At 35.5% G+C, this 12,033-nt stretch overlaps 1 non-coding gene across 1 annotated transcript; it reads left to right on the top strand.

Annotated features, from left to right (window-relative positions):
* Positions 1-1,462: 1,462 nt before the first annotated feature.
* On the top strand, positions 1,463-1,569 carry LOC120578781 (small nucleolar RNA R71). Its single transcript, XR_005644592.1, has one exon. It is a non-coding gene; the product is annotated as a small nucleolar RNA R71 (small nucleolar RNA).
* The last annotated feature ends 10,464 nt before the right edge of the window (positions 1,570-12,033 follow it).

The following is a 12,033-nucleotide window of genomic DNA, read 5'->3' as shown; positions in this document are numbered from 1 at the left end:
TTAGATTTAGGCTTATTTTATATTTATATTATTTCTTTTTTGAACTATTTTACTTTAATTCCATATTGTTATATTTCAGGAACGAATATTTGATGGATTGAGTCTTGGAGCAAAAGAAAGGGATTTGGAGCTGATTCGGTACGAAAATACGAAGATTTGGAGACAAAATATGTCTCCCCCAAAGTCAGAAGCTTGGCACGGCCCGTGCTAGAATTGGCACGGCCGTGCCACCCTCCAAAGTCACTTTTGCTGCTTTTGCTTAGATTTAAAGCTACTATATTTTTAGCCCGCAGTTTCATGTGGAACATTCTAGTAATGTAATTGCTTAGATTTTAAGTCGAATGTATGCTATAAATAGAGTAGCTAGCCATCACAAATATTCATCTTTTCTTGGAATACAATATGTGACAATTGTCTTTCTAATAAAAGTTCTTTTACTTTCTTGTTATTTACTTTTATGCTTTCTCTCTTCTTCCCCTTGTCTACGATGAACATTAGTGAGTAGACTTCTCTTTGTCTTGGGATTGTTGGATAAGTCTAAATGACATAATCCTAATCAAACCAAGCTCTAAGCCTTAATCTTATGTAACCCTAATTTCTTATCTAAATTCACCGCTTTAACATGGATCAACCATTATCAAACTGTGGAAACGAAAGTGGAGGGTTTGATAATTGTTTATCCATCATCTCAAATATCAATTCATAAAACGAAAGTGGAGCTTTGATATTCGAACAAGTGAATTTAGACAAGGGTTTCAAAGGCAGCGAAATAGTCTTTGAAATCTTTGAGACATATAGTTTCGATCTTCAAGGGAACTAATAATGATCAAGTCAGCGAAATAGGCTTGGTTGTTAGAGGAACCAAAATCTAATAGTAATCAAGTCAGCAAAATAGGCTTGGTTGCTAGAGGAACAAAAGAGAAACTGTCTTGAGAAATTAGGTCTAACATAAAGTTATAAGCTTATAGTTTGGTTTGTGAAGGACTTGTCATTTAGATGAACCAATAATATCAAGGCTTTTATCTTTTCTTTTATTATTTGCTTTAAATTAAAAACCCAAACTTTTCTACCTTATAAATCTTTAGTCTAATCATTTATCAAAAGTTAATTGAATTCATAACTCCCTGACGGAACGATACTATATTTTACTACTTCGATAGGAGAAGGTGTGACAGCATTAACATTGAGTTTTTCAAATTTTTGAGTGAATGCATCGACCTTAGCAGCAAGGTGATCATAATCAGAGACCTCGTAAATACCTGCCTCCTTCTTGGAGGGTGTAGAGGCGGTGATGGCTCTTTCGTTGGTCCATTGGTAGTGATTCAGAGCCATATCTTCAATCAAAGCATAAGCCTCTGTGTAGTTCTTATTCATTAGTGCTCCACCTGCGGCTGCATAAACACACATCTTAGTAGTATAAGTTAGGCCATTATAAAAAGTGTGGACTATGAGCCACTTTTCTAAACCATGGTGGGGACAAAGTCTAAGCATTTCCCTGAAACGCTCCCACGCATCATAGAAAGACTCCCCATCTTTTTTATTGAACCGCGTGATTTGGTCTCTTAGTTTGGCGGTTTTAGAGGGGGGAAAGAATCGGGCAAGGAATGCTCGCCTCATTTGATCCCATGAAGTGATGGAACCGACTTCTAGGGAATAGAACCAAGCGCTAGCTCTATCCCTTAAGGAAAAGGGAAAGAGATGAAGTCTTACGGCTTCTTGGTTTTCTTTTATAGTGCCACTGAGTCTAAGGAAGGAAGAAATATGGAGATTTGGATCCTCAGTGGGTGATCCAGAAAACTGATTTTGCTGCACCAAATTGAGTAGTGCAGGCCTGATCTCGAAATTGTTACCCTCAACCGTCGGATACACGATAATAGCATCGCAGGAATAAATTCTCCGAGACTTTTACTCCTTCGCATAAGAAATCGAGAACCCAAGAAGTTAATGGTAATATAAAGAAAGAAAGAAGTAGAAGAAAAGAGGGAGAAGAAGGAGTTCTAATCACAAAGAAAGAGTTAATTAAATTAGTTTACTCCCCGGCAGCGGCGCCAAAAACTTGATGAGATAAAACCGCAAGTGCACGGTTCTACCGATGTAGTAAAAAGAGTATCGTTCCGACAGGGAGTTATGAATTCAATTAACTTTTAATAATGATTAGATAAAAGTTTCAAAGGTTACAAGTTTGGATTTTTAATTGAAAGGAAATAAAAGAAGAGAAAAGATAAAAGCCTTGGGATTATTGGTTCATTCTAACGACAAGTCCTTCTCAAACCAAACTATTAAACTTATAACTTTATGTTAGACCTAATTTCTCAAGACAGTTTCTCTTTTGTTCCTCTAGCAACCAAGCCTATTTCGCTGACTTGATTACTATTAGATTTTGGTCCTAAGTTGCAACCAAGCCTATTTCGTTGACTTGATCACAATTTAGAATCCTTGAAGTTCAAAACTATATGTCTCAAAGATTGTAAAGACTATTTCGCTGCCTTTACAATCTTTGTCTAAATTCACTTGTTCGAATATCAAAGCTCCACTTTCATTTTATGAATTGATATTTGAGATGATGGATAAACAATTATCAAACCCTCCACTTTCGTTTCCACAGTTTGATAATGGTTGATCCATGTTAAAGCGGTGAATTTAGATAAGAAATTAGGGTTACATAAGATTAAGGTTTAAAGCTTGGTTTGATTAGGATTATGTCATTTAGACTTATCCAACAATCCCAAGACAAGAAGAAGTTTACTCACTAATGTTCATCGTAGACAAGGAGAAGAAGAGAGAAAGCATAAAAGTAAATAACAAGAAAGTAAAAGAACTTTTATTAGAAAGACAATTGTCACATATTGCATTCCAAGAAAAGATGAATATTTGTGATGGATAGCTACTCTATTTATAGCATACATTCGACTTAAAATATAAGCAATTACATTGTAACGCCCTAATTGTTATTTAATTATTTTTAGTTGATTTAAAGTCTTTTATATGATTTTAAATGATTTATGTTGATTTTGTGGTGTGGTGTATTTTATTAAATGGTTATTTTCATTATTTACTAGAATAAGTGGAGAAATAGAATTATTTTAGAGTGTGGGAGTTAATTAGGATTTAATAAAAATTAAGGGAGTTTAATGAAAAAGGGGAAGTTATAGTTTTGGGAGTTAGGAAAAGAAAAGGTCAGAAGCAGTTTTACGTGAAACAAGTTTTGGGAGAGAAAACCAAGAACAAGGGAGAGAGAAGAACAAGTATAGTCAGAGAATCCGGTCGTTGTGCGTTTCTTCTAAAACTAAGGTAAGGGTGAGACTTTCTCTCGATAATCATAATCTATAATTTCTGAAAATTGACCTAATTGCATAGTTTTGGAAGATAAATTGAGGGTTAGGGTTTGATGATGATTCTGAAGGGAAATGGGTAATGATCATGTTAATTCTCTTGTAATATAATGTTCAGAATGAAAACTTAATCTTTGTTGCTGCTGTGATCATAAATTGATTGAAAATTATGAGTGATTGGATGAATTTGTGTATGATGGTGGAATGATCTGTAATTGTTGTTGTTTATGCATGTTTTATGTTCCTTTAGATGCCTAATTGTATAATGAACCTATAAACAATCTTTGGAAACATGTTTGGGCATTGGGAGATCAAAATTGGGAGTTTTGGGGTGAAAAATGGGTTAAACCCGTGAAAAATTATGCAGAAACGATGACTGTTCGCTTAAGCGAGCCGGAAGCGAGCTGTAAGCGGACAGCTACTGTAAGTAGTTCGCTTAAGCGAAGCACCGTTCGCTTAAGCGAAATGCCTTTTGACAGCATTCCTTATTTCGCGTTCTTGTGTCTTTTTCACACGTTTCTGTTTTGAATTGGCCTTTGGTGTAAACATGAAAGTTGTAGATAATTTTGTTAGCTTTCCAATGGCTTTGGTTTGACTTTAAAATGAATTTTGGTTTAGGAGTTATGATGAAAATACTCCAAGTAGGTCTTAGTGAAATCTTATGAAAATTCAGCATAACCGTTTCTATGTTAATCCAAAACTTAGGGAATATTTCCAAACCTCGAAACTAGAAGTATTATGAGTTCAATTAAGGTGTTTAAGATTATTTAACCTAATGTTGGGTAATGTTGGTATATGTTGGTTAATGTTGTGGGTAATGTTAGTTAATGTTGGTTAATATGTTGGTTAATGTTGTGGGTAATGTTGGTTAATGTTGGGTAATGTTGGTTAATGTGAAATATATTCGTTATGTGGATTATATAAGATGTTTAAGTTGATGTTGATTACCATTTGATATTGTTATATCTTAAGAATGTTTGAGTGCTGCCATGTTGCCGTTTATTATTGATTATATGTGACTGCATTGTTTACCAAGAACATGATTGCTTACTGAATTGATGTATTATGATATGATGGGTGAATATATATGTTGTTGTGAATGTGTTGATGGATCTTGCTATCAAGAGTCGTTGTGTCATAGTTGGCTAAGAGGTGGGGTATGTCATAATTAATTTTGTACATTTGTTGTTGTCGTTGCTGTTGTCGAGTTGTATGTAGATATACACAAGTGGAGTCAGTTGCATAAGCATAAAAATGATGTTATGATGAGGACTTCGGTCTTGGAACGCTTTGTCGTTCAAAAACGATGGAACACTATGTTGTTCAAAACGATGTTATGATGAGGACTCATGTCCTGATAAAAGAATGCTTTAACCATTCTATAACGATGAGGGCTTCGGCTCTGATATGGTACCACATGCATAGTTGCACTTGTTGAGGAGTCTTAGTGGAGTTGTCATGTCTTGCATGAGTCTTAGCGGTGGTTTTGAGTTGTTGCATGAGTCGTTGTTGTTGGTTTTAATTACCATTTGTTGTTGATGTTGTTAATGATGATATACTTATATATTGATGAGTTATTATTATGACAGGGTGTTAGATTTAATTGATGAATTAGATATCTATTATTGATGATATTGTTGATTATGAAATATATACATATATTGGATAATTGTAGTTGCCGTTGTTCTTGAGAGAGTTGTTGTTGTTGTTGTTGATTAAGTTGTTGTCGTTGTTGTAGAATCTTGTTGTTGTCGTCGTTGTTGGTTGAATTAGCAAGTGTTACTAAAGTTAAAGAAGTAAGAACATTATTGTTGAATATATGTTGTTGTTTATATTATTATGATATGGATTATAATATTATGATGACTGTTTATGGTGTTGAATATGAGGTTGTTAAGATGTTACATGATGATGATTATGAATGTTGTGATGACGATTATGTGATGTTATCTATGAGTTGTTAAATGTACTTGATGATGGTTATGTTAAGTTGATAAGTTGTCTTTTATTCATGAATTGCTAATGGAATGTTTGATGAATAATTATTATTATGAAATGATGATGTTACGTATAGTTGCTAAGTTGTCCTCTATTCATGAGTTGTTAATAAGGTCCTTGGTGGAGAATGTTAATACGAATTAATGATGTTGTTATGTTGTATATGAACTATGAATATGATATTGTTACGTTACTTATGTCATTGATTATGAAGTTGTCATGTTGTATACGAATTATGAGTATGATGTTATATGATTATAATTAAGATGTTGATTATGATGTTAAATGATGCTGTTACGATGTTGTTTATGATATCGAGTTATGACTGTTGATATGATGAGTACATGATATGGTTTAGGAGTCGTTAAAGGAATTGTTATTACTAACCGATGGAGTTAAGTTGTTAGATGCATTTGATGAATTATATATTATTATTATTGATTGTGAATCTCACCCCTTCTGCTTGAAAATGTCGCCCTTCGTATGGGTAACTTGCAGGTAATAAAGTTTAGTAGGAGTGGTGGCTCAAGTGTCTTAGGGCTCTGATACGTAACGGGATGGGAAATTGTTGCTAAGTTTATCATTCCTTTATGTATCAATTTTTGAAACATGTTATTGAAGCTTTTATTGTCGTTAAATTAATTCCGCTGCAATGTTTTAATTATTACGTTGTTGAAATTTGAAGGATAATTATTTAATTATTCCATTTGTGATTTTTAAGAAAAGAAGTGTAACATTCCGTTATTTGATGATTACTCTGATAATTATGTTGAAATTTTTAAGTTGGGAAAACGGGGTGTTACATACATTACTGGAATGTTCCACAAGAAACTGCGGGCTAAAGTAGAGTAGCTTAAAATCTAAGCAAAAGCAGCAAAAGTGACTCTGGAGGGTGGCACGGCCGTGCCAATGCTGGCACGGGCCGTGCCAAGCTTCTGACTTGGGGGAGACGTATTTTTGTCTCCGAATCTTCGTATTTTCGCACTAAATCAGCTCCAAGCCCCTTTCTTTTGCTCCAAGACTCAATCCATCCAATATTCATTCCTGAAATAAAATAAAATGCAATTTGTAGTAAACTATCTTAAAAAGGAAATAATACTAATATATAATAAAATAAAATCTAATTAAAACTAAACTAAATAGCATATAAAAATAGGCAATAAATGACTCATCCACACTCTTAGTCAAACAATTAATGCTAACCCCAAAAGCTAACAACCAATCCATACCAAAAATCACATCCATATGCTTCAACGGAAGACAAACAAGATCCAACTCAAAATCAACATTACCAAAATTAACAGGACATTTAGCACACATAAAAGAAGTAGTCACCGAACCGCTAGCCGGGGTGTCAATAACCATTCCTCGCAACAAAGGAGTTACAACCAATTTCAAACGTTCAACACAACTAACCGAGATAAAAGAATGAGTAGCACCAGTATCAATAATTGCAATCAAATGAGTACTATTGATAAAACACATACCTCGGATAAGATTATCCGGCTGTTCCACCTCTTTTTCATTCAAAGCAAACACCTTCCCCGCCGCCTTCTTCGGCTTGGTACAATTGGTACTAATATGATCCTTCTCCCCACAATTGTAGCAAGTGATCTCCCTCTTGCAATCAGCCGCTTTATGACCCGCTAGTCCACACTTGAAACATTTCTGACTCTTCTTGCAATCATTAGCATAATGACCCAAAGTTCCAAACTTAAAGCACCTGACATCCTCTAAACTCGCCTTAGAGCCTCCACCAGATTCCCTCTTCTTTCCCTTATCCTTGTTGTACGGATTTCCAAACCCATGACTCTTTCCTTTCCTATCCTTCTGTGCCTTGTAATAATCAGACTTAACCTTCCCAACATCATCAAACATACGACACTTATGCACCAAAGTCTCAGATCTCCTTAACACACATGTATTGATAGATATCCGGCCTAAGTCCACTCTCAAACTTCACACACTTCGAAACCATAGCATCCTCAGCATTGATGTAGGGACAAAACCTAGACAGCTCCTCAAACTTCGCCGCATACTCGGCTACAGACATGCTTCCTTGTTTCAGATTCAGAAACTCAACCTCCTTATTGGTCCTCAAGTCTTCAGGGAAATACTTCCTCAAGAATTCAACCTTGAACTTAGCCCAGGTCACCACATCACCTCCCAACTCATGTCTTCCTTTGGCGCTAGTCCACCAGTGCTCTGCCTCCTCAGTCAACATATGAGTCGCTAGCCTGACCTTCTGGTCATCTTCCGTAACCATAGCTCGGAAAATCCGCTCCATACCCTGCATCCAAGTCTGTGCCCCCCTTGGATCGAACCTCCCTTTGAAAGTCGGTGGATTGTTCCTCAAGAACCTATCTAGTCTCCTCTCTTAGGCCTCACCTTCATTCCTATGGTTAGCCACCGCATTCTCATTCGACTGGGCCAAAACTTGCGCCATAGTCGCCAAGGCTTGCGCAATTGCCGCATCATCACGACCACCTGCCATCTCAGCACTACACAACCAACTCACTGATAAGAAAACATCACAACAAGGCAAATGCCGAAGGTACTAAACTACCATTCGCACACAACTGGGAAAAACAACAAACATTAGTCTAGACATGACTGACCATGGCTCTGATACCAACTTGTAACGCCTTAACTCTATTAAAGCAATTAAACATGCGAATAATTCATATATTCAAGAGATAGTCGCTACTTTCACCAAATCAAGAAAATCAAAAACAAATCAACGATCAACATGCATGTATATATAAACCTCTTCAGTCGCAGCAGATACAAATCTCATACATCAAATACATAACATGTGATCTCAAAAATGGATAAGCATAAAATCTCCAAGTCCGACACATGGACAAAATTTCAAAGTACAAAATAATCCAACAAGATCTAGAGCTAACAACAAAACCCTAAATCAGAGCCAACTCTACTCTAAGACCCGATAGCGGAGAAAGCTCCCACTATCCACCAACATCAGGAAAACACCAAGCGACTAATCCTGCACAACATCTACTCACCCATACAGGCAAGTAGGCGGTTAAAACCACTGGGGGTGAGTATTACATCAACATAATCAATAACACCGATAAGCAGGCATAGCATAATTCAATGTCATGTAAGAATCAAAATAGATATTTATATTCCATACATACATTATCACCACAATTCATGTCTCACCAAAATATATTCAATGAATACATCATCATCAATAATCATCATTCACAATTCCACTATTTCCATGAGTTCATCAATTCACATAATTAATCATAACATGGCATAACAACCCAACAAATGCAAACATCACCATTAATCACTTACATCCACAAGTACATCAAGTAATTTGCACAACTAGGACTCATGTCACCTCATGATATGATCCTAAACACAACACCTATATGCATGCGGTACCGATCTCACCAATATTTAGGCCGCCGCCCATGATGCCGATAGAACATCATAATCATCACCAAAATCATCACCATTTGGATATATAAAATATCCATCTCGATCAGTCATGTATGCATGAACATATGACTCAATAATAATGCATATGTCCACACAACAACTCACCAAATTCTCACCAATATCATTTGCATTTATGCAATCACACGAATAAATCATCACCACATACATAATCAATATCATATCACAATAAACAATGTATATGGACTCACCAACATCATCTCATCATTACAATCATTCTCATATACCAAGTAAGAGAACATACAACACCTCATGTTAATATCATTTCCAACATATCATATTTCATCCATACATCTCCATCTCCAAAGTAAAACCAATTAAAGTTCAAAGGAACCAATCTCATCCATTTCCAGAAATTCATTAATCATTAAACAACATTAATCTCATTCCATTTCTTAAGAAAAATCACATTCCGGAAAAATCGTCATTCTAAGTAATTTTCCAAATTAAGTACCAATTTCACAAACCAAGTTTCACACACTCTAAAACCTTTAATTGAACTTATAATAAACATACTTTGAAGTTTGGAAACCATCCATAAGGTTTGGGATGACTTAGAGACAATTGTGCGAAATTTTCGTAAAATTTTATTAAAACCTCCTTAGAGTATTTTCTTTATAACTCAAACACAAAACATTATTTTCAAGTCAAACCAAGGCCTATGGACTGCCAACTCAATTATCTAAAACTTTCATGTTAAAGTCAAAAGCCAAAACAGAACGGAAACGAGTGAAAACGACGCAAAACACGAAAACAGGGGATGCTGGAACTGGCATTTTCGCCTGGCGGAATGTTTTCTCGCCATGGCGAGCGAAGGCAGTAGCTGCTCGCCACTAGCTCGCCTGGCGGAATTGCGCAGTTCAGAAAAATTCAGTTTTACGGGAAAAATCCATTTTCACCCAAAAATCCCAAATTTTGACTTCCCATTACCCAAATTCGATTCCAAAGTGTATCCAAACATTTCTCAACATGAAAAGACACTCAATTACATATAACTACTTGAATCAAACATCATTTTAAACAAAATCATTATTTGACCCATTTTTTGTAAAACAACCAACAACATCTTATTTCTCATCAACAATTATGATATATAAACACCCAAGCCATAAATCATAATCAACAACATATCTCAGCATCAACAACATCAATTGAAACTTGATTCACACCCCAATTCAACAACAACATGTCATAAGTCATCAATTAAGCGTAATTTCACAACAACCCATTTTCACACATTATGAACATGTTATTTCATCACCAACAATTCATTTATCATTCAATTAACATACTCAAACTTATCACCAAAACAAGAGCACGAAAATTAGAGATTGGGTTCATATGAATTCTCACTTAAACTAAGCACTTTTTCATACAAACCAAGAAAAATTGCAAACAAACAATTATGATTATGTAGAAGACTAACCCCCTTACCTTAGGTTATGATCAATTCAAACTTGGGCTTCACTTTAGCTCCTAATTTCTTCAATCTTCAAGTTTTCCCCTTTCTCTAACCCTTGCTCTTCCTTTCACTCACTTTCTCTCTCTACCTCTCTCTAACTTTGTGAAATGAAATGAATGAATGAATTCCTCTCTAAGTTTTAGGTTTAGGTGTGTTCCCACTCAATTGGGCTCAATTCTAGACCCTAATGGGCTTAACCCATTCTAACATAATTCTAAAAATTTCTATACACTCAACGCTAATTACTAACAACGGTAAAATATAACCAATGGTCACTAAACGGTAAAAACTAATCACTACACTAGTAACTTAGTAAAATAAGGGTTCTCACTAAATATTAAAAAAAAAAATTATCACCAAAAATTACCATTTTACCCTTACCCGCCAAATCACCAAAATACCCTTCTAATACGGTAATGCACCCAATGACAATTAAATACACACAAGCACAAATAATCACACACAAACACATAATAAAAGTAATTAAAATAAATCTAGCTAAAAATCGGGCTGTTACAACTCTCCCCCCTTAAAAAGAATTTTCGCCCTCGAAAATTTACCTGAAGGAAACAACTCCGGATACGAAACCCTCATCCTACTCTCCGGTTCCCAAGTGGCACTCTCACCGGTTGGTCCAACCCAAATCACTTTGACCAAAACAATCTCTTTGTCACGAAAACGCTTCAACTCACGATCCTCAATCCTAATCGGCCAAGTCTCAACGGTCAAATTATCTCTTGCTTCCAACTCATCCACTTGAATCACATGAGAAACATGAAACACATCATGAAGATTCTACAAAGACGGTGGTAACGCAATCCGATACACTACAACCCCAACCTTCTCAATAACATCAAATGGCCCAACAAAACGAGGAGTCAACTTCCTACACTTCAATGATTTTGTTGAATAACGTTGAATAACGTTCAATGTGAAGTGAATATATGTATTCATATACTTGTTGAATAACGTTGAGTTGCCTAATCAGTTGAATTTAATCGTATCATTTATTTTCATTGATTTTATTTAATTGTGAATTATGAACTAACCCCCATTGATCATTTGGTTGACCGCCTTCCTTATTCGTATGAATGGGTACACGGTGTGCATGATTAGATTGCTTCCTTTGGTAAGTTGCTTGAGGATAGCTTGGAGCTACCTCGTTTACTGCTTTTTCGGAGTCTAGTGTGTTGGCTCTGATTAGGATGTCTTTATGTTTGGAGTCTTGTAACTATTTGTTGTTTTTATGACTCAGTTGTTGAGATGAGATTTTATATTGGGGATGTATTATGATTTTGAGACATGGCTACTTAGAGATGTTTTTATTAAACACAGTTTTGATGTTGTTTATATTCCGCTGCGATTTTTTGAGAGAATTGTTATTTATGCGTGCTTTGTGACTTATTGAAGAAGTAACATCTAGATTCTTGATATGCCGTATCATTAGCGTAATTTATCGCTTTTCGAGTTTAGGGTGTTACAAGAGGAATAAGTAGACAAAAAAAGATTTTGTTGGGATGTGCACTAATAGATATCTAAGAGCATTTGTCCGCCCCTTTAGTGCCATAGAAGTAGAAGAATATGCCCAAAGAAGCCTCGAACCCTAAACCCTCACACAAAATTCTAAAACCTCTTATAAATGCCCAATTATTGGGTTGGAACTGAGAATGAGCAACATATAAAGACTTCAAAACATCTTCCTCAAAATGAGTAAAAGTAAATATCACCCCCAAGTACTTGAAGGCCATT

This window comes from Medicago truncatula, chromosome 2 (genome assembly GCF_003473485.1).
Source record: "Medicago truncatula cultivar Jemalong A17 chromosome 2, MtrunA17r5.0-ANR, whole genome shotgun sequence".
Lineage (NCBI taxonomy): Eukaryota > Viridiplantae > Streptophyta > Magnoliopsida > Fabales > Fabaceae > Medicago > Medicago truncatula.
This window is presented reverse-complemented; position numbering and strand designations above follow the sequence as displayed.